General features: G+C 38.1%; 1 protein-coding gene across 1 annotated transcript in view; it reads right to left on the bottom strand.

Annotated features, from left to right (window-relative positions):
• Positions 1–22,823, bottom strand: part of BMAL1 (basic helix-loop-helix ARNT like 1) — a 104,313-nt gene extending 81,490 nt beyond the window's left edge. The window contains exon 1 of the mRNA XM_074230337.1: positions 22,620–22,823. The gene's annotated coding sequence lies outside the window, so the exon portion shown is untranslated. The remainder of the gene's footprint in view (positions 1–22,619) is intronic.
• Positions 22,824–23,452: the final 629 nt, after the last annotated feature.

Raw genomic sequence — 23,452 nt, 5'->3', positions numbered from 1 at the left:
AAGGAGGAGGAAAAATGGTCACTGAAGCATTTTTTTATGTGCAGAAGTTCACAAAAAATAGATATGAGGACAGCTATGAAAGTAATATGTCCAATTTATGTATATATAAAGAGATGTATATATCTATATAAACATATACATATACACACATATTATATATTTTTAAAACAAGTTGTATGTAAAAGAGTAAAAATTTTACACTCCTATTCTTTTTCTGGTCTACTTTGTATACACACACACACACACACACACACACACATGCACACGCATGTGTGTGTGTGTGTGTGTGTGTGTGTGTGTATGGAAATGTTCCATTTTGGTGTTCATTTAAGTTCAAACCAAAATAAAATGAAATAAATATGTGTGTTTTGGTGAATCAGATTCCTACTATGAGTTGTAGTACTTTGGAGTAGTTATTTATCCCATCAGTTTTTCATAGAACAGATCAAAGCAGGTACCCACTTAAAAATGATATCAGGAAATTAGACACTCTCTAAAGTTCTATGGAAGAACAGAAGTGTATTTTTAGGGATAAGACTAAATAATGACTAAATTACAGAGCAAAGAAGCTTAACTTTTTTTGCATGTCCTGTCTCCTTCAGGCAGTCTGGAAAAGCCTATCACCCCTTTTCAGAATAACAGTTCAAAATAATTGGAGGAACTACTAAGTTTGGACCCCAAATTAAGAACCTCTGAGCTAGATGGTATCTCCTCTTATGAAACCTCAACTATTGTAAAAGCAATGCTTAATTTGATTCAGAGTTTATTCCCCAGATCTATGTAGAATAAACTCTGGTCAGGGTTATGATTAATTAATTCAGCATTCTTTGAACCTTCCTCTATTCTTGTCTCATTTTATTAGAGGAGATTAGTTTTTTGCTCCAAGCACTGAACTGGAAAGAAAGTCACACTTTCCCTTCTTCTCTTTTTTTCTAATCATTCCCTTCGCTCTTGGCAGCTGAGGCTTAGGAGATATTTTTCTCTGTAGAGTCCCCAAGTGACCCTCTGAAAATGGACTCAGGCATGCAACTCCATGACAAAGTATGTCTCTGGGAAAGACATGCTGTGAACTTTAATTCATATATTAAGCTTCTTTCCCTTACCTTTACTGAGACAACTATGAAATTAAATAGTCTGGAAAAGATGATGGCTAAAGTATCTTTGAACTCAAAACCCTCTGAATTTGCTAAAAGGAAAGATAAAATATATGCTCTGGACCTTTCCCTTAGAGTAACAGAAAGCTAAGCAAAATCAGACATGTTCCCTAAACTGCAGAAGAGAAATTAACAAGCATTTATTAACAAGCTTAACCATATGAAAACAACTGTATTAAGGAAAAGACTATCTTCTACCCTCAGGAAGCTCAAAATCTAATGAAATTATCTTTTCAAAGTTCAGAGAAAAACAGAAATTTCTGGAAGAGGTTCTTAAAAATGTAATTCTAATGACAGTATTGCAAAAGATCCTTAGAAGGAAGAAAAGAAAAATATCTAAAATACCAAATACTCAAGGGGGCGGAGTCAAGATGGTGACATGAAGGCAGCATTTCCCAGGAACTCCTCCTCCCCCAAAACACCAAAAGCCAACAAATTTTAACTCTAGCCAAAATTTAGAGGGGCAGAACTCACAGAAAGACTGAGTGATACATTTTCCCAATCCAAGAGAACTTAGAAGTTCCTCAGGAAAGGTGTGTTTCACCAGGTGGGCGGAGTGGTGGTGGAAAAAACCCACAGCACAGCCCAGAGATCACCAACAACAGCTTGAAGGGGTGGTGAGAGAACTCTGCTACACCAGAATGAGTGTGGAGTGAGGAGCACTGGCCGCAGAATCTATACAGAGAATCTGGAGAAAGCAGCCTGTGCCCCCAGAGATGGTAAGGGAGTCAGGGAAGACTGCAGAAATTTCTCTGCTCTCTCTTGGGGTAGGACTCTGCTGTTTGCCTACACTCAGATCCAGGTTGCAGTTTGGGTTTCCATACTAAGTAGCCAAGCAAGATCCCTCCTTATAGCTCTAGGGCAGAGGAAACTGAGGTGGTCATCTACATATCAAAGCACAGGCAAAGGATCATAAAACCTTGGAGGAATAAAGGTCCCAGTGGAGTGTCCCCTCCCCAAAAAAACTCAAAGCTTTGGAAGTGCTGTCTTGGGCTGAGAAAATGAGTAAACAACAGAAAAAAAGAAGAATATGACCATAGAGAATTACTTTAGTCTCATGGAAGATCAAAACACATACTCAGATGATGACAAAATCGAAGCTTCTGTATCCAAAACCTCCAAGAGAAATAGAAAATGGGCTCAGACTATGGATGAGCTCAAAAAAGACTTTGAAAAGCAATTAAGGGAGATGGAGGAAAAATTGGGAGGAGAAATGACAGCGATGCAAAAAAAATCATGAAAACCAAATCAACAGCTTGGTGAAAGATATAAAAAAAATACTGAAGAAAATAATATGTTAAAATAATATATATGTTAAAATAATAATAAAATAATATATATTAAAATAATAATAATAATAATAAAATAATATATATGTTAAAATAATAATATGTTAAAAAACCAGTTTAGGCCTAATGAAAAAAGCAAAACAAAAGGAAAATGAGGAGAAGAATGTCTAAAAAAGCAGAATTGGCCAGCTGGAAGAGATAAAAAAAAGCTCTCTGAAGAAAATAACTCCTTCAAATGCAGAATGAAACTAAAGGAAGCTGATGACTTTGCAAGAAACCAGGAAGATATAAAACTCTTCCAAAAAAAGCCAAAAATTAGAAGAAAATATGAAATATCTCATTGGAAAAATGACCAACCTCAAAAACAGATCCAGAAGAAATAATTTAAAAATTATTGGGCTATCTGAAAGCCATGATCAGGAGAAGAGCCTTGACTTCATTTTCCAAGAAATAATACAGCAAAATTGCCTAGAGATCCTAGAAACAGAGGATAAAACAGAAATCACGAGAATTCACCGGTCACCTCCTGAAAGAGATCCCAAAAGAAAAATTTCCAGGAATATTATAGCCAAATTCCAAAACTCCCAAATCAAAGAGAAAATTCTAAAAGCTGCCAGAAACAAATAATTCAACTACCAAGGCTCCATAGTCAGGATTACACAGGATCTGGCAGCATCTACATTAAAGGCTTATAGGGACTGGAATATGATATTCCAAAAGGCAAAAGATCTTGGTTTACAATCAAGAATCAACTACCCAGCAAAACTGAACATCCTCTTTCAGGAGAAAAGATGGCCTTTCAATGAAACAGGGGACTTTCAAACTTTCCTATTGAAACAACCAGAGCTGAACAGAGTTTGATCTCCAAGTACAGGACTCTGATGAACCATAGAGGGAGTGGAAGAGAGGGACTAATTATGCGGAACTAGATGATGTTAAACTGTATTCCTGCATGAGAGGAAGATATTGATAACTCATATGAACTTTCTCATTTATAAGAGCTATTAGAAGGAGCATATATAGACAGGACATAGGAAGGAGCAGAATATAATGGTATAATATAGTAAAAAGATGGAGTCAATGGGTGATAAGGGAAAGTACTGGAAGGAAGGGAAAGGAGATGAAGAAGCTGAGAGATTTCACATAAGAGTCAAGAAAAAGCTTTTTCAATGGAGTGGAAAGGGGGAAAGAATGAGTGAGCCTTCATTCTCATCAGAAATGGCTCAGAGAGGAAATAACATACACACTTAATAGGGTGAGGAAATCTATCTTACCCTAGAGAAAAATGAGAAGAAAGGGACAGGATAAGGGGGAATGGGGGGAGGGGGAGAGGGAAGGGGGCAATAGGTGATAGAAGAGAGGGAAGATCAAGGGAAAGGGTACTCAGATACAACACACTTTTGGACAGGGCCAGGATGAAAGGAGAGAGAGAATAGAATAAATGAGAGTGGGGAGGAATAGAGTGAAGGTTCAGCTAGAAATAGCAACTGTGGGAAAAATATTGAAGCAACTCCTCTGGTGGACTTTTGCTAAAGAAAGCAACTCACCCTAGAGACAAAGCCACTGGAATCTGAACACAGACAAGTACATTTTTTTTCTCTATATATTCTTGAGATTTCTCATCTTCTTGGGGGGAGGGGTTATATTTACTCTTCTGTTTATTCTTAAAACACATTCAATTTACATCAATGTATAGCATGGGAACAATGTAAAGACTATCAGACAGTCTTCTGGGGGGGGGAAGGAAGGGAGGGTGGGGGGACAACTGTAAAATTCAAAAACCTTACAAAAAATGATAGGTAGATACTACTATTGTATACAATTGGAAAACAAATAAAATTTTAATAAAAGGTCAAGAAAAAAATAAACTACCAAATACTCTCTAAGTAATTCTGCTCTTTCCCATACATTGCCATTGTTCAGTTGCATTTGACTCTTCCTGACTCCATAGGACATAGAACACCAATATTGTCCATAGAGTTTTCTTGGCAAAGATATTAAAGTGGTTTACCATTCCCTTCTCCAGTGGATTAAGGCAGAGAGGTTAAGTGACTGGTCCAGGGTCACATAGCCAGCAAATGCCTGAGGATGAATTTGAATTCAGGTCTTTCTGACTCAGAGCTCAATACACTGAGTCACACAGCTGCCATTTTTTGCTCTCATAAAAAAGCTAAATTAAAGAGCATGATATGATAACAAATATATAACAGACAAATACAAAAATGATATAGACCTTCAGGAATAGCTTTAGAAGGACTAAAGCTATGACTGAGCTGAACCTTGAAAGAAATATCGATGAAAAAAATTTAAGGAGCTTTTTTTTTGGGGGGGGGGAGTATGTTTGAAGCAAGAAAAACCTGGAACATAAAGGCCCATTGCTTGGGGCAGATGGTTAAAAAAAAAAGGATTAATTGATGACAGGGAAATCAGAGCTACTTAAAATCCTGTTTTGCTTTCATCTAATCTGCCAAGGAAAATGATCTTCAATCTGGAAAGGAAAGAATAAACATGGGGAACTGAAGCCCAACATAGACAAGAAGCTAATAAAACAATAACAGCTCTTTTAAATGAATTCAAATTCTCTAGCTAATATAAATTTATATTTCAGAAAACTGAAAAAATGCGTAAATTTGATGCTGAACTGTAGTTGGCAATCTCTAAATAAGTGTTAGAAGCAAAAAAGGTGCCAAAAGACTGGAAATGGGCAAATGGCACTCAAATGTTTTAAAGGGCAGTAACAAGCAGATTAGAGACAGTCTACAGAAGTCAGCTTGATGTCAGTTTCCAGAACAACTCTGGAAATGACTACTGGAACTCAACTGAGTGATCACTGAGAGCCAGCATGGATTCACAAAAAAGTTTGGCCAAACTAGTGCCTCTTGTTGCTAGATTGATAAATAAAATACTATAGATTCAACATTAGGATGATTATATTTTACGTATTATAATTTATTCAAGTTATCTGACAGTCAGATATTCTTGTAGACAAGATAGAGAAACTTAATCTTAAAGATACTACAATTAAAGTCTGGTTGGGAGAACAATTAAATACAAATAAATCTTATTAAAATGATCTGGCCACTTTGGCTTTATCTAAGTCCTAATTAAATCTCACTTTCTTCAGTAAGTATTTCTTAATCCCTCTTCATTTCAGGACCTTCCCCTTTTTGATAATTTCCAATTTTTCCTATGTAAGCTTTTTTGTCCACATGTTTTGGCACGGTTTCCTCCCATAGACTATGAGTTTCTTGAGGACAGGAAGTGTGTCTTTTGCCTCTTTTTATATCCCCAGTGCTTAATATTTATAGGTACATATTAAGAACTTAATGTTTCATGGCTGAATGATTCAACCAAATTCCATATGAAGGAAAATTTCTAGTGATATTTCAAAGTTTCTTAATCTTTGTTTTGGTCAACATTTTTGCCAATGACTTAGGAGTGTTTATTAAATTTGTGAATATTAGAAGCTGGGTAACAGAATCTGAATTTTAAAAGATCTAATTAATGCAGACCTGTGAACTAAATCTAACTTGATTAAAAACATAGTAATAGAATGAAGTCATCATGCACTTAGGTTTCATACACTCCAACTCCCCCCACCCTCTCATCAATTATGATAGCATATAGTAGGGTACTATGCTCTGGGTTTGCCATGAGCATATTTTGTCCTGGATCTGTGGTTTCTTTAATTTGTTCCTGGGGAGGAATTCCTCTGTCAATAAAGGTTAGCACCTTCTCTGCATCTTAAATACGTTAGAAAACTACTGGTTCACTGAGAGGTTAAGAGACTTGCTCGAGTTCCAACACAAGTCAGAGTCACAGGTAGGAGGACCAGACCCTAGGTCTTCTAGCTGAGACCAGCTCTCTAACCACTGGGTCATGGTGCCTCTAATACATATGTCAAGGGGAAGAGAGTAAAAGAGACAAAGAGATGGGGGCAGCCAGGTGGCACAGTAGATAGAGCAGTCAGGAGTACCTGAGTTCAAATACGGCCTCAGACAATAATTACCTAGCTGTGTGGCCCTGGGCAAGCCACTTAAACCCCATTTGCCTTGCAAAAAAACAAAAAACAAACAAACAAAAAAATGAGACAAAGGCATTTTCAAGATCTTTGTAATTAGATGATTTCTTATATAGTCATACAGTCCTGCATCTACTCTCCTAAAAGAAGTATTTCCTGGTCTGTTTTTCTTGCATGCAACTTCCCACCTCAGGCAACTAATTATTGTTTCTTTTAACAGAAACACAGCCAGCACTAAAATGCCAGTTACTTAAAAGAGATCCTTTTTATTATCACTGCCATCAAAAGAAATTTATTTTCTACTATCAGGGAGCAAAGAAAATATTTTCTTTAAAATCTCCAACAAAGAACTGACCATGTTTTGGGTCTGTTATAAAGAGAATTCTTATTCATGTCTGGATTAGACTAGCTGGTCTCTGAAGTTCCAACTCTTTGGATGTTTTATAAAAATTCAGTTCAGCTTCAAAAGAAGAGTATTCACTCACTCACAGTCATGGTTCACATTAGGCAGGGAGTAAACCAGTTGAAGTGGTTGAGTTATTAACATTAAAATGATCAAAATGAAGGGGAACAATTACTCAAAATAGTGAGCTGATGGCTTTTGTAAATCAAAACCTGACATAAAAGATTTATACCAGAACTGGATTTTCCCCTTTATGTTGACTTAATGTTCTATAGAGCAGTAACCAAAGCCTATAGAGAATTAAGTAAACAAAACCTTTCCCTGCAGGACCATCCCTGGTTAGGATTGTTTTGATACTCTGAGGTCAGTGAAGGCTAGCTTGGGGACTGATTCTATCAGGTAATTGTCTGCCCTACAGTGTCCCTCAGTAAGAAAAGAGAAGGAATAAAAGCCATAGTTAACAGGGAAAGGCATTTTCTTAGTGGATGTGTTGTTTTAACTCCAAAGACTCAAGAGAAAGGAGGCCAAACTCTCCTGGTGATAGATAAATTTAGCAGTACTATCATGTTTGCAATCTTGGCCTATCACTAACTTGGAGTGAGTGACAGATTGAAAAGGGGTATAGTTTTACTTGAAAAGAAGGGAATAGTCACTTCAGACTCAAAATACAAGACAATATGACTCTGGAATCATAGAATGTGAAAGTCAGAATGGTTTTTTTTTTTCTCAAGTCAGATGAAATGACACCTGGAAAGGTTTAGTGAATCGTCAACCAACTGCTATCAGCCATCTTCTATGTGCCTATGAGGCAGCATGGCAAAGTGGATAGAGCGCTAGACCTGAGACAGGAAGACCTGGATTCAAGCTCTACCTCTGAAACAAACTGATTTTATGATACTAGGCAAATCACTCAGTCTTATAGGCAATTCAGCTCTAAGTTTAGGGGAAGGTATCTAGCCAAACTGGTAAGGGGAGCTTTCTCAGTTGGAAATTTCCAATACCAATGAAATCAAAAATGCAGTCCCAATTCCTACTCTATTAGGTGCCAGAAAATTTTCAGGTGCTGGGGACACAAAAACAAAATAAAAAAAATGTTCTCAAGGAGTTTACAATTTATCAGAGGAGACAAAAAGTACATGGATGAATATATGATTATGGGGAGAGAGAGAGAGAAGAGAAGAAACCAGGAGATGGGAGAGAATAAGAACTAGGAAAGGTTTCCTAGGAGCCTGGGGCTGAAACTGACTTTTAATGGAAACGAGGGTAGGAGGTGGATTCTAGTCATGGGGAGCAAGTGTAAAAGCATGAAGTTGTAGAGTGTTCATTTAAGTGAAAGTTACATTTCAAGAACACCTTTGGTTATTTCCTTGATTGAACTGAGAATAAAGGAAGGACAGATACTATATTGGACAGAGTCAATGATTACCAAAGATTTTCTGATATCTTTCAAACTGTCATACTGAGGGGGATGTCATGGATATTATATATTGTATTTCAAAAAGAGATGGGACAAAGGCTCTCAGAATATATTTATAGACCAGAGGGAAAGACATGGGTTGAATGGTTGGATTCCAAACTGATTAAATGCTCAAATCCAAAGGGTAACCATTCATGAATCAATGTTAAAATGGAGAGTGGTATTTAGTCAGCTGCACCACAGATTCCCTTGACCTGGTTTTCTTCAACATTTTTAACCATGACGTTGTTTAAAAACATAAATGACACACTTATCAGATCTACAGATGACACAAAGCTAGGAATGACAGCAAACATTGGCAAAAGAATTTTAATGTGAGATACTAAAATATCTCTAGAGCCTAGAATAATGGGTCAATTCCAATAAAATGCATTTAAATAAGGATAAATATTAAGTTTTATGGTTTTTCAAAAAAAAAACTATAAGCACTAGGTATGACTAGACATAAGTTATCTGGGGATTTTAGTAGACTACAAATGCAATAAGAGTTGTTTAGCAGCCAAAAACATCTAATGATGCCTCAGATTATATTTTTAAAAAAGAATAGTGTCCAAGTTAGGGTAGATTCACTGACACTGATAACTTGTGTTATTATGAAGGGACTAGAAGCCAAACCATATGGGGATCAGTTTAAGGAATGAATAATGTTTACCCTGGAGAAGAAAATATTTAAGATAGGGAAAGGGAAGAGAGATGAAAGGAGGACTGTCTTCAAATATCTGAAATATTGTCATTTGCAAGAAGAATTAGACTTGTTTTTCTTGATGTCAAAAGATAAATTTAGAAGCAAAAGGTGAAAGTTGCAAAGCAATAATTTTTTTCAAAAGTTAATTAAAATTTTTTGCCATGAACAAAAATCAATTTTCTCTCCTCACTCCCACTTCTCCAATGGGAGAAATAAAAAAAGAAAACAAACCTCTTTTTAAAAATATTCATAATAAACAGGCATTTATAAGCAAAATAACTCCTACACTGTCCATGTCCAAAAAAACAGAGGCATTAATCTTAAAGTAGTAGTTTTTGATGTGCTAAGGTAATACTTTCCAATCATTAGTTATTCAAAAGCACAAGAGTTGCCCTTCAATGTGGGGGAGAAGTTTCCTATTGCAGGAGGCTCAGAGGCTGAATGGTCACTTGCCATCTAGGTCATGTTACTAGGCACGTAGATATGAAATTGGAAATGAAGGCAGAACTATTCTTGTACTTGTGCTCTGCTCAATGTGTATAATCTACTTAATCCAATATGCACTCATTGTCTATTATATATTAGGGACTATGTTATGTGCTAGAAATAGTAACAATTAGTGGGAAAAAATGAAGTCTACATCTAGAGTTATTCTAGGTTTTACCTAGAATATCTAGGTTAGCTTTGTATGAAAGTAAGGCTCCAGGGCAGCTGTGTTGTCCCCATTCTAGGGCTGTGGTACAAAAATGAGCAATGAGAGCTACAATTTAAGGAAAATCAAAACCAGGGGCTCTTACTTACAACCTGTATGGAAAGGGCAGAAAATTTTGTAATGATATTAAGAGATAAGTATACATACTACATTTGTATTTCCATTAGTGACAAACAAACAACCATAGATATAGAAAACACAGACTGGTTTCCCTCTCAGAGCAGTTAAAAGGATTGGAAGAAACTCTTTCCCGTCTAGCTGAGATGGGGTTGCCGTTTTAGGTAAGGTACCTTACTTGAGAGAATGAAAAATGTATTTCAAAGAGAAAGTTTTTTTTTTCTTTAAATCTCTCTGAAGTTGGAAAGGGGAAAGCCAAGATGTGCCAGTAAGTTGGAGGATGATCATTTAAGGAAAAGAATAAAAAGCAGGATCACTAAACTTAAATGTATGATGTATAAGACTCTCCCCTCACCAGCAGGGAGTTGGATTATCTGAGTAAGAAGCAGCTTCTCATGTTCCAAGAAATGATGATGTATGTGGATCCACAGATGCCACCAGCATAAAGGTTAGCCATCAATTGTCAGAGGAAAAAAAAGGAAGACAATTAAGTGTGAGGTGGTAACTCCTTGTTGGGGATAGAGGGTACCAATGTTGCCCTTTGCTGATTTGATATGAAAAATTAAAAGTCTTGCCATCTTCTTGGAGGTAAATATCTAATGAGGAGTCAGAAAGCCTCCTCAGATTTTATAAATAGGAGGCACAAATGATACCAACAGAAGGAACCTAGTGATGATAAAAACCTGGGGTAGAAAATAAAGACCACAGGGGTACAGATGGTGTCTTCATCACTGCTGACAAGTGAAGACAGGGGCTTCTTAAGAGAAACACTGATCTGATAAAAATGTTATCTGAGAATGATATTTAGATTTCTGGACTGCAATTTATAGCCATTGAGAGTTCTTGATGATGTAATGTACCTATCGAGGACAGCTAACAATATAGTTGTTTGGACCCTTCAAAATCTAATGTAGAGGGATTTAAATTGAAAGAAGAATGTCTACATGCATCTGCCAAATCAGATATCAAAGACAGTAGCTATTACAACAATAAAAAAATAATTAGTAGAGGCTTGATAATACAGGAAATAAATTCCAACAAGAAAGCCAAGAACAATAAATGTATAAAGTCTGAATAATAGATCAGAAGAACAAGAAATCTTCATAAAAGGAGGCAAACACAGGTGTTTCTGAGTCTTGATAGGATGAAATTCATGAATAAATATTGCTATCTAGGAATAAACCTTATTGAAAAGGAATAGCAGAAACACTAAGGCATAGTGGAGTGATACAATTTTGAAAATATATCTATGAGAAAATACAGGAACAGAAAGAGAAAGCCCATAAAAAGTTAATTAAAAGGGATGGCAAGGACTAATGGAAAAAAAGAAGCAATTTGTTCTGAGATTATACTCTAGTCTTAGAGGTGCCAAAGATGTAGCTTCTTGAGTGCTGTCCAAAGCAGATTAAAATGTAATGGGGAAATATTTAACAAAATAAATAATAGTATAAGAAGACACCAAAAATTTTACATTTTAAAATAAAGTCAATATGCATCTTATATAGACTAAATGATACACAGTTTCTACTTGATTTTATCACATTTGTTTCAGACTAGGGACTCTCAGAGGCTTATGATGACCTGGCAACAAAGACAGGATTTCATAGTCATGGGGTACTCCAAGAATCAGACATCTACCAAAACTTGAAAAACTGAAAAAAGTCTTAATGACAACTATGTTCATCAAAAATTGGAGTGAACAATGGGTCCTGCCATTCTATAAAAAAGGAGGAACTGACTGCTGAAGAAGAAGTGACAGCGACCATGAGGGGAAAATGATGAGGAAAGTTGAGTATAGTCTGACATGCAAGCCACATTTTGGGGCAAAAGATTGCATTTCAAAGCATCTAGACAAAGGAAAGATAGGATTTCATGGGTTAAAAATTCTATAGGAGAAATCAATCCAAGATGGATGAGAAACTCTCAAGGATGAAAGTCTAAAGAAATAAACACAAATGATTCGAATGGGGGGGGGGGAAGGAGAGATGTCTAAAAAATACTGATGGGGCTGCATACGGAGCTCATCAATCAGTTGATTAAAAAAATTTCATAGAAGTTGGAAGGAAGTACAGTAAGTACAGGGGATGAATACAAAAAGAGTGATATGGTCCTAAGAGAACAAGATGTCCTTTGTGATTAGTAAGCCCTGTCAGTGATCTTTGAAAGTTCATGGAAATACCACAGGAATGGAGTCAGGCAAATGCTATCATTATTTTCAAAAAAGGAAGAAAATAGGACCTGAAAACTACTAATTTCATCAAAGCAGGTCATGGATTTAACTTTGCTTGGCTCCAGAAGGTAGAACTAGAAGGAATTAGTAGAAGTTGCAGTGAAGCAGACTTCAATAAAGACCAACATCACTAGAGTAAAACAATCTCTCAAATGGTAAAGGAAAAGGGTCAAAAATGTTACCAATGATAACCATGAAACCACCCACAGTAATGATAGTGACAGACTAGACTCCAAAAAAGAGAAACAGGAAACAAAATGTGGGCTAATAGGAACAGGAAGTCTTTATCCATCTAAAATGCCAGGAACCTTATGTTTCTAAGCAAAAAAGGATTCAAATCCTCTAAAAGTTTAACTTATCATTATATCTTCCTGAACTATACCAAAAATAGTCTGAATGAATATATTTCAAACTTGTTTCTGGCTTCATACTCTCACTCTCAAATTAATTCATTTCTCTTGAAGAACCTTCAAGTATATTTCAAAAGAATGAAAACTAGAGTTATCATTTTAACTTAAGAATCATAAAAATATATTTTTCTTTTATCTTTTGTAAAACTCAGGAATCTTATCTACATTTCTTTTAATTCAATGAGGAATTCAGTAGATCAGTATCACAATTCAACCTGGATAGAATTCATGAGTGAATGTTTCTAATGTTCCTAATCATTTTTAGTATTTGGTTTCACTATTCTGGTTTTGCATAGCTCTAAGTTTAAGCCAAAGGAGCAGGAGAGCCTCTGTCTTTAAATGTCTTAGGGAAAGGGGAGAGAAGGAGGAAGAAGAAAGGACTTATTGGGGAAAAACAAATGGTAGGGAAGGTTTAATTTAAACAAATGTATATTCATCAGTATCAGCTACAATAGTAGTGTTTAAGACATAGGTCAAGATACAATAGCTTAACCCTCACAAAAGAGTAGTACCACATCTAGCAGTACCACATCCTAAAAAAACTACAATGTAGTAATCATCAAAAGCTTTTGGTATTGGTTAAGAGTGGCTCATTGGGGCAGCTAGGTGGCTCAATGAATAGAGTATCGGTCCTAGCATCAGGAGGACCTGAGTTCAAGTGCGGCCTCAGTCACTTACTAATTACCTAGCTGTCTGACCTTGGGCAAGTCACTTAACCCCATTGCCTTGCAAAAAAATCTAAAAAAAAATAGAGTGGTTCATCAATAGAGAATCAAATAAATATAATGACATATGTTTGATAAATCTAAAATCCCTATTGACTGGGATATGGTTGACAAAAACTGCACAGTCTGACAGAAATTAGATTTTGACCAGCATCTCATACTATATATTAAGATAAGTACCAAATGGGTCAATGGATGAAATATAAAGGGTGTTGTCATAAATAAATTAGAGAAGAAGAAATCACCTTTTAGATCTATGGAGAGGGGTTGAGAACCAAACAAAGTGAAAAAGAAGATCATAGAAGATAAAAATGGGTAAAGTTGATTACATAAGATTTAAATTTTTACAAAACCAAAACCAAAGCAGTTGAAATAAGAAGGGAAGCGGGTAACTGATTTAGAAAAAAAAGAAGTCTTTGTATTAAGTTTCTCTGACAAAGGTTTCATTTCTAAGATATACAGGCAACTGATTCAAATTTATAAGAATAAGGTCATTCTTCAACTGATTTGTATGAAATGATACTAAGAAAATAATTTATACAATAGCAACATTATAGTCAATCAAATTTGAGGGACTTAAGAACTATGATTAACATAATGACCAACTATAATTCTAGAGGACAGATGATGAAATATGCTACCCATTTTATGACAGAAGTGACAAAATTCAGATGCAAAATGAAGCATTTGGACATGGCTAGTGTAGGAATTTGTTTTGTTTGACTATGCATGTTTGTTATGAGGGTTTCATTTTTCTTGTTTTCTTTTTTTCTAGTGGAGGAGGGTGGGAGAGAAAAAATAGATTTTCGACATAAAAAAACTCCAACAAAATTTAATTTAGAAAAATCAAAAGAATATACTATCTCAACAACCTTATAGATTAAGTACTATTTCCTACAGCTCAACATAACGACTTGCTCTTTAACTGAATCATTTGCTCAAAGGCAAAGGAAGAATTCCAGCTAAGAAGATATAAAAGCAGAAAGAAATAAGGTATAAAGTGAGCCACAAGGACACAGATCTAACTAAAACTGAGATTTCAATATTAAGAAAGAGCAGGGAGGGGCGGCTAGGTGGATAAAGCACCGGCCCTGGAGTCAGTAGTACCTGGGTTCAAACCGGTGCTCAGACACTTAATAATTACCTAGCAGTGTGGCCTTGGGCAAGCCACTTAAACCCAATTTGCCTTGCAAAAAAAAAAAAAGGAAGGAAGGAAGGAAGGAAGGAAGGAAGGAAGGAAGGAAGGAAGGAAGGAAGGAAGGAAGGAAGGAAGGAAGGAAAGAAAGAAAGAAAGCAAGCAAGCAAGCAAGAAAGAAAGAAAGAAAGAAAGAAAGAAAGAGCGAGCGAGCAGAGAGGGTGAGACCAGATTATGGAGGAAAGTCCTTGAAAAACAAGCACTGGAAGAGTTTAGACTTGATATTGCTAAACTGCAGAGGTAGATTAGGATAAGGGATCAATCTGGGAGTGGTATGAAGAATAAATAGATGGAGGGGGAAAAAAGCCTAAAGGCAGGAAGTTCAGTTAGGAGACAAGAACAATAATTGAGGAGAGAGGCAGTGGTACATTATACATGCATATGAATGAGAAATAAAAGTAAACAAACCATAAGGGAAAGAACCCCAATACTTTCACTGTATGTCCTAAGGTTCTAAACTGTAGACCTACTATATATAGCTGAACAAATGTTTTAGCAAGTAGCTACTGTATATCAGCCAGTATGCTAAATACTGTTCATAGATAAGATTACACTAAAATCCCAAACTAAAATATAAATCAAAACATCTAAATCATGCATTACTACCAAAGATTAAATGTAAGTCAAAGATTATACTCAGTATACTTTTGCTGTATTTTAATTCTTTGAAAAATACAACATAAATTCATTGTATGGTATAAAGGAGAACCATATATAGCACATTTTATATAACAGTCTTGACATAACATTGTTTTCCCTTCCTTTCTAAATTTATTTTTAGTAGACAGCATTTTTAAATCCTACAAATTTACCTATCCCCTCCCATTCTTAGGTTAAGAAATTGGCCAAGAGCCAAAAAGCTGAGGGGGAAGGAGAGAAAGTGGGGACAGTATCTGAGGGATGTTTCTTCAATAAGAGAAATAATGGAGTTTAAGGTGAGGGATGTTCAGATATGGAGTTAGAGGAATTGTTAAACTCCCACATCACCAGTGAGCTGACAGAACAAGAGACACACAAGGCTTGTATTAAGAAAGTGAAACGAGAGGATGACAAAAAAAAACAAGAGAAACAAAAAATTCACAAAAGGATCTTTTTTAAGGGAATATTTATATAGCTTTCATAGGCTTTAAAGGTAGAAAAGGGCTCTGAAATCATCTATTCTGTCTCTGTTTACAGATGAGGACCCTAAAGGTCTGAGAGAAGCAAGTTAACTGTGGTGACACAGGAATTAAAAAAGGTGGAATTCCAACTGGAGTACTCAGACTCCAAATCTATGCCATTTCCCCTAAAAACATGATCTTTTTTCATAAATCCTAATTCTGGAGGACAATGGCCAAACAGGCACCAAATCTGTTCCATGGTAAGCTGTACAGTTCACCAATGAGGGAGGAAGAATAAAATTTTCTTAAGAACAATTGTGTAATCCACATACATGCTGGTGCTTCATAATTTAGTAAGTGATTCGGGTTGCTGGGGAAGTAGGGCAAAGTTTGGCAGCATTACCAGACTCACCCAGGCATTTTCAATCTTGCTCCCAAGTTGTTCTTTATAAGAACCTGGTATATCATGAAGTTGGGGGAAAAAAATCTCTTCATCCCAACTCCTTTGAAGTTTTACTAAGTGGAACACTCAGAATTGTTGGAGGGGATTCAAGCTAATAATGCAGGGGAATGCCAGTAGTGAAAAGAAATCTGGTTTACCCAGATATGGTCAAAGTTCATAAGTGATTTAAAGGGTGATACCATAAACAAATTAGGAATAGTTTATGAGGCAGCTAGGTGGCACAGTGAATAGAGCACCAGCCCTGGAGTCAGGAGGGTCTGAGTTCAAATCCAGCCTCAGACACTTAATAATTACCTAGCTGTGTGATCTTGGGCAAATCTCAACCCCATTGCCTTGCAAAAACTAAAAGGAATAGTTTACCTGTAAGATCTTTGGAGAAAGGAAGAATTTATGACCAAAAAAGAGAAACAGAATTATGAGATGAAAAATGTATAATTTTAATTATATTCAATTAAAAAGATTTTGCAAAAATAAGATCAATGAAACCAAGTTTAAAAGGAATGCAGAAAGTTGATGCAATTTTTACAATAAATATCTCTGATAAAAGCTTAATTTATCAATTTTTCTTAATTTCTTGATGAATAGTCAAAGAGTATGAACTGGCAATTTTTAGAAATCAAAGTTATTTTCAGGCATATGAAAAAATGCTCAAAATCACAACTGATTAAAGAAACAACTTGGAGGTACCAATTATTAGATTGGCTGATATAACAGGAAAGGAAAATGATAAATGTTGGCAAGGATATAGGAAAACTGATACTAATGCACAGTTTGTAGAACTATGAACTGATCCAAACATTCTGGAGAACAATTTGAGACTGTGATCAAAGGGCCACAAAGCTATACATACTTTTTTGGTTCAGCAATACCACTACTATGTCTCTATCCCAAAGAGATCATAAAAAAGGGGAAAAGACCCATATGTATAAAAATATTTAAATAGCAGCTCTTTTTGTGGTGGCAAAGAATTGAAAATTGAAGGGATGCCCATCAATTAAGGAATGGCTGAACAGGTCAAGGTATATGATTGTAATGGAATACTATGGTACTATAAGAAATAACAAGCAGGTTGATTTCACAAAAATCTGGAAAGACATATATAAACTGATGCAAAGTAAAGTGAGAAGAACCAGAAAAATATTGTACACAGTAATAGCAACATTGTAAGGATAAATGTGAATGACTTAGCTCTTTTCAGCAATACAATAATCCAAGACAATTTCAAAGGTCTCATGATGAAAAATTCTATCCACATCCAGAGAAAGAATGATGGAATCTGAATATAGATAGAAGCATACTATTTTTCACTTTATTTTTTGTTTGTTTTTCATTTGGTCTGTTTCTTCTTTCAAAATATGACTAATATGGAAATATGTTTTACGTAATTATACGTATATTACCTATATCAAATTGCTTCACCATCTTAATGAGGGAGAAAATTTGGAACTCAAAAATTTTTCTAAATGAATGTTTAAAATTACTTATAACTGAGGAAAAATAGAATATTATTTTTAAAAAGAAAGAAAAGGAATTTGGGGGCACAGCTTAGCTATTAAGGCTTAAAGAACCTTAGACAGACTTTAGACAGACTTGAAAATGTCTAAGGCTTCTCTAGCTAGAGTTTCAGTTTGGGACCCATATCACAAAAGAGCTTAATTTAACTCACAGAGCTACGAGCTAAAAAGCCGACAACTTCCTCCTATGGGAAAAAGCTGAATTGCAGTTGATGACCAGCAGGTGGTAGCAGAAAGCAGAAGCACCTTGGTGGAGATACCCAACACAAGGCAAGTTTACTCCCAGAGAATATCAATATTGCTACAGAACTTGAGACTGGAGCTCCCCTGGTCACACATGCTCCTTGACCTTATATATTGCCTTATGGATGTGTTCCTCCAAGCCGGGATCCTATAAATCCCTCTACCACAGGCAGCATATAGTAGTAACAAGGGGAGAATCTTTCTTGTCAATTATTTTACTATGTTTGACTGAATGTGGTTAGTTTTGAACTTCTCTACCTTCTGGTTGGCTCTTACATCAATATATTGGTGGGGACTTGTGACTCAGTGATTTTGAGTGCATTATTAACCAAAGTGATTTGTAGTAGCTCTCTGGACCCCCCTTGTGAAGGAGGCCTGAGGAGCTTGAATAACAACTCTGAAAATTCGGGGAAATGGTGACTGAAGTCTTCTTGGGAGAAAGGGGTTTAGACTTATTATGTATGACAGAAATCCAATAGATCAAAAGTTCAATGCATCAAGGTTATAGAGAAATGGGTCTTTGTTTCAAGCTTAAGGAAGAACTTCCTACCAATGACAGCTGTCCCAAAATGGAATGGCCCACTTCATCAAAAAATGTGCTTCTATCAATGCAAGTCTTCACACTGAGGCTGAATGATCAATTATCCCTCAGAGATTCTGGAAAAAGGATTCCACTAAATGATCTCTGAAATCCTTCCCAAGATACTAGGATTCTACAGACTCTGCTCTAGTCATCTAGGATTCTACAGACTCTGCTCTAGTCATCTAGAATTTTATTTATAGATATGTGTACATGTGTATGAATGTATATGTATATGTTTAGATATAAAATTATAATTCAGTTTACTCAACAAACATTTGAGAGGTTCACTTGATGCCAGATGCTAATTCAAAGATAAAGTCCACAGACTTTTATAAAATAATGGTTTTATTTCACTATTAATCTATAAACTACTTAAAGAATCAGCAGCTATATCTGGTAAAAGTTTGATTTTGGAACAATACATTTAAAGGGGGGAAAATAAATTACATAAAAGTGCATAAAAATGCCAATTATGGGTATTATAAACTTTATGGAAAAAAGTTCTATAGAGTATTTTAATGGAATAAAGTCCTATATTTATTCATTAGAACATTTCCAGTGTTAAACCATGGCAATCTCTCACCCCCTAAGACTCTGTCCAGGCCCCTTTTTCTCCCCCTCTCTTAATGATTTCATTGATTTCTATGAATTTAATTATCATTTCCACACAATTTTCTCTCTCTCTCTCTCTCTCTCACACACACACACACACACACACACACACACACACACACACATACACACACACAAACAGGGAAAATTGCACTAAGACTTTGGGGACACTGTATCTATATGTTTTCAGTTACAACTTTCAAAAAGATATTCTGTATATATTTCTGTTACAACTCTCAAAAAGAGTGTAAAGGTGTCACAGTCTATGCTGAAAGAACAATATACATCAAGGGAAAATAGTTTTTTGATATTTAAAATCTTACATGATTGTGGACATGTAGAAAAGGACTATCTTCTTACCAAGACCTTGATCTTGCAGAAGTATTACTTCATGAGAAATAGTCAATAAATAATAGATAGAAGACAACACATCTCAAAACAAGGTCAAGAATGTTTAATTTTTGCATGATTATGTTCCTGGTATGCTCATTAACTAAATCAGTGTATAATGCTAGTACAAAAATATATAAACTATGCAGAAAATACGATTTCAACATAAAGGAAGAAATCACATTTACTTTCTCTTCCTGCCCTGAAAAAAACATTGCACGAATGAATGAATGGAAGGACGGGATTGTGAATCAGAAGGGCTAGGCCACAGACCTGCTTCTACTACTCTCTGTCACTTAAACTTCTGACTTTGTTTCCTCGTGTGTGAAAAGAGGGAGGTGAACTGGGAAGAGGTGTCAAAAGCCTTTACGATGCCTTGAAATAGTAGGTGCTTAATAAATGTTATGTTTATTCCAAGTCTACCTCAATAATTTTATGTCATAGAAACAGAGAATTTTGGAGTTGAGAGGCACCATAGAGCTCATCTAATTTAAATTTTGGAGGGGTGGCTAGGTGGCACAGTGGATAGAGCAACAGCCCTGGAGTCAGGAGTACCTGAGTTCAAATCCGGCCTCAGACACTTAATAATGACCTAGCTGTGGGGCCTTGGGCAAGCCACTTAACCCCACTGCCTTACAAAAAAAAAACAATTTAAATTTTGGAGCTAATAACTACTCTTATCAGACCACATGTGGAACATGAATTCCTCAAATGAGACATGTATTTCCTCTGCAACACGCTGGTCAAGTAGAACTCATTATGTTCCAAAGCAGTCCATTACATTTTTTGACAGCTTTACTTTGTTAGAAAGGATGTTTTTTTCTTTTATAGTAAGCAAAACCCTGAAACTTCCTCCTATGTTGACTAGGTCTTCCCAAAGCCAAGCAGGAGATTATTCCATCTCCCAAAAACAGAGATTACACCCTCTCTTTCCAGGTTAACAGTTTCTGTTTGCTTCAAGCATTCCTCAAATGATGTGATCTGACCAAGGCAGAGTACAATTTAACTTTCTCCTTCTTGACAATATGTTTCTATTAGTGGAATCTGATCACATTAGTTTTTCTGGCTGCCACAAGACAATGTAGCCTCAGACTGCAATACCTCTCAAATCCCTGAGGCCTTTTTCATATGAACCCCTGTCTAGCCATGTTTCCCCAACCTATCTTTAACAGTTTGTGCAGCTGAAAAATTATTAATCCGAGTTTAGTACTTTGCATTAATCTCTATTTTATTTCATGAAATTTAGTTCTGATTAAATTTGCCTGTCATCACTATAAGTTAGGATTCTTTCAGATCCTAAGTCAATTTTGGATAGTCCTCCTAGATTTTTATCTTCTCAAAATTTGATAAGCATGCCATCTAGATCTTGCAGCCTAAAGAAAATGTTTTTCCCAGAATAATTTTCAAACAAATCCACTTCAGAGATATTTAGCATATAAATATTTTCTGAGTCTTTAATCTGTTATGTTTAGAGGGTGAGGGCTGGAAATGTCAGACTTTAGAGAGCATCATCTTTAACTCTTTCATTTACAGGTAACAAGGCATTGTGATCACCATGGTTAAATGACTTATCCAAGATCACATTAGATCAGCATTAGACCTTGTACTCTGGTCCCCTAACTTAGTCTAGTGCTGTCACATCTGTAAAAGGGTAGCTATATATCACAAAGTAAAGTAGGTTCTTTTTTATACATTTGATATTGAGATGGTCATTAATGCAAAATTAAATCATGCTAAATCAGTTTTAATTTAAGCTAGTCCCCCCCTTTTAAGATTTTTGCAAGGCAAATGGGGTTAAGTGGCTTGCCCAAGGCCACACAGCTAGGTGATTATTAAGTGTCTGAGACCGGATTTGAACTCTGGTACTCCTGACTCCAGGGCTGGTGCTCTATCCACTGACCCACCTAGCCCTAAGCTAGTCCCCTTTTACATCTAAAATATGGGAATCCCACTATTCAATTCTCTGATTGTTCATAGTTTCAAATTCTACATCAGAAATTAATTTTAAAATTCATCTTAAATATGTCAAGTGAACTGTTTTTAAGACTTGGCAATATAGGGGTGGCTAGGTGGCACAGTGGAAAGAGCACCGGCCCTGGAGTCAGAAAGACCAGAGTTCAAATCCGGTCTCAGACACTTAAATCATTACATAGCTGTGTGGCCTTGGGCAAGCCACTTAACCCCATTTACCTTGCCAAAAAAAAAAACCTTAAAAAAAAAGACTTGGCAATAAAATGTGAACTGAAAACTGAAATTTTTAATATTTCGATAAGTACTGTATGGTAACCAAATGCTTTTCTCCTGGAAGAAAGGGGCAGGTAGGTGGCATAGCAAATACAGGAGAGAGAAGACAGCTCCTTTCCATGAGTTCAAACCCGGCCTCAGATTTTTACTAGCTGGGTGACACAGGGCAAGTCGTTTAACCCCGCTTGCCTCCTTCCTCCTCTGTCAAATAAACTGGAGAAGAAAATGGCAAACCGCTCCAGTATCTTTGCCAAAGCCCGGCCACAACAAAAACTCAACAATCAAAATGGTTCACTGAGACTTGGACAAGGCTGAACGGTAACTTGGAAAGAGAATCAGGGCATCCCGAGATTATCAAAGTTGTTCCGAATGCAACGATCGATGATTTAAGAATCCCACAGAGCCAGCTTTCCACCAGAAGCCAACGTCATTCTCCACAACAACGAACACTTCATCTATAGTTTAATCCTCCAACAGCAGCGGATGACAGGAGGGATAAACGGTAACCAGACGCCTCTCGGAATGAATGGAGCCTACAAGGCAGCTCCGAAACACCCAATTTTAAAAATAACTTTTCAAAATGAAGCACTCCCAAGGAATGTGTGTTGATCAACACCAAATCAACTGCTCACCGCACGATCGAGAAAACCTGAATCACCCTTTTTTTCTCTTGAAACACGGAAACGGCTTCTTGGAGTGAAACCTGGAAGGTAGAACAAGCCTCTCTCTCTCTGGGTTTAATTCAGGTCAGCTACCTCGATCTAAACTTGGGAGAGATGGGGGGAGGGGGGCGCTCCCCGAAGCCACTCCACGTCCAGGGACTTTTCCCCACCCCCAGAACCCCCGGACTTGCTTCCTCCCCGCTTCACCTGGAGGGCGGACGGCTGTAATCCGAGAGTCCCAGAAAGCGAGGCTTATTTTTATCTGCATTCACCTCCCGTTCGCTGAGCAAACAAGGGCTAGCGGGCTGTTGACACCAGACAAACACGAGGGCCTCCCCCTCCTCCCCCTGACATCTGTCAAAGGCCGGCGCCCCCCCCCCACCCGGGTACCTGTCCCTCCGGCACCGGCTCCGCTCCCGGCCGCGAGGCTCCGGGGCCAAGCCCAGCCGGGTCCAAATGTCACACAATGAGCCGATCCCGGGTGGAAGTCCAACCCGACGGCCTGGGCGGCCCATCCTCCCCTCCCCCCCGGGGGAAGGGACCGGCCGGCCCCCCGCCCCGGAATCGGGGCGAGCCCTTGGGCCCCGGGCGCCTCAGCGGCTGGCACGCGAGGAAGAGCGGCTTCTGGGACGGAACTGCTCGGGGCGCAGCCGGGCCCGGGGACCCCCGCGCCCGCGGCCTCGGGGAGGGGCGGCCCCTTTAAGAGGCAGCCGGCGGCCTCCCCTCCCCCACGCAGGTAGGCTGAGTCCCGGAGGGGCGGGGGAGGGTCCGCCGGCGGCCCGGCCCCTTTAAGGTGACAGCGGGAACCGCGGCCGCTCCCCCTCCCCCGCTCCGGCCCGGGGCGAGCGCAGGGCGCGCGGGCGCTGCCCTCCGGGGCCCGCGGCGGGGGTCGCGGGCCGGGACCGAGCCGGGCCGTCGGCGGGCGCCGGGGGCGCTGCGCCTTTAAGGGCGTCAACGGCCCCCGAGGGCAGCCGGAGCCCGAGCCGGGGCCCGGAGCCTCTGGGCGCCCCGGGGACTCACCGTGGGCGGGCGGGCGGGCTGCCCGGGGGGCGCGCGGTCCGGGGCCCCGGCTCCCCTCGGCGGCGGCGGCGGCGGCGGCGGCGGAGGCGGCTGCGAGCCCCACTCCAGTAAACAGGCACCTCCGTCCCTGACCTACTTTCTGCCTTCCCTAAATGTCGCACCACTAACCTACTTTCCGACCAATCCGCGCCCCGCCGGCCCAG

Source organism: Macrotis lagotis, chromosome 3 (genome assembly GCF_037893015.1).
Source record: "Macrotis lagotis isolate mMagLag1 chromosome 3, bilby.v1.9.chrom.fasta, whole genome shotgun sequence".
Classification (NCBI taxonomy): Eukaryota; Metazoa; Chordata; class Mammalia; order Peramelemorphia; family Peramelidae; genus Macrotis; species Macrotis lagotis.
Note: the sequence above shows the minus strand (reverse complement) of the source record. Positions and strands in the feature narration are given on the sequence as shown.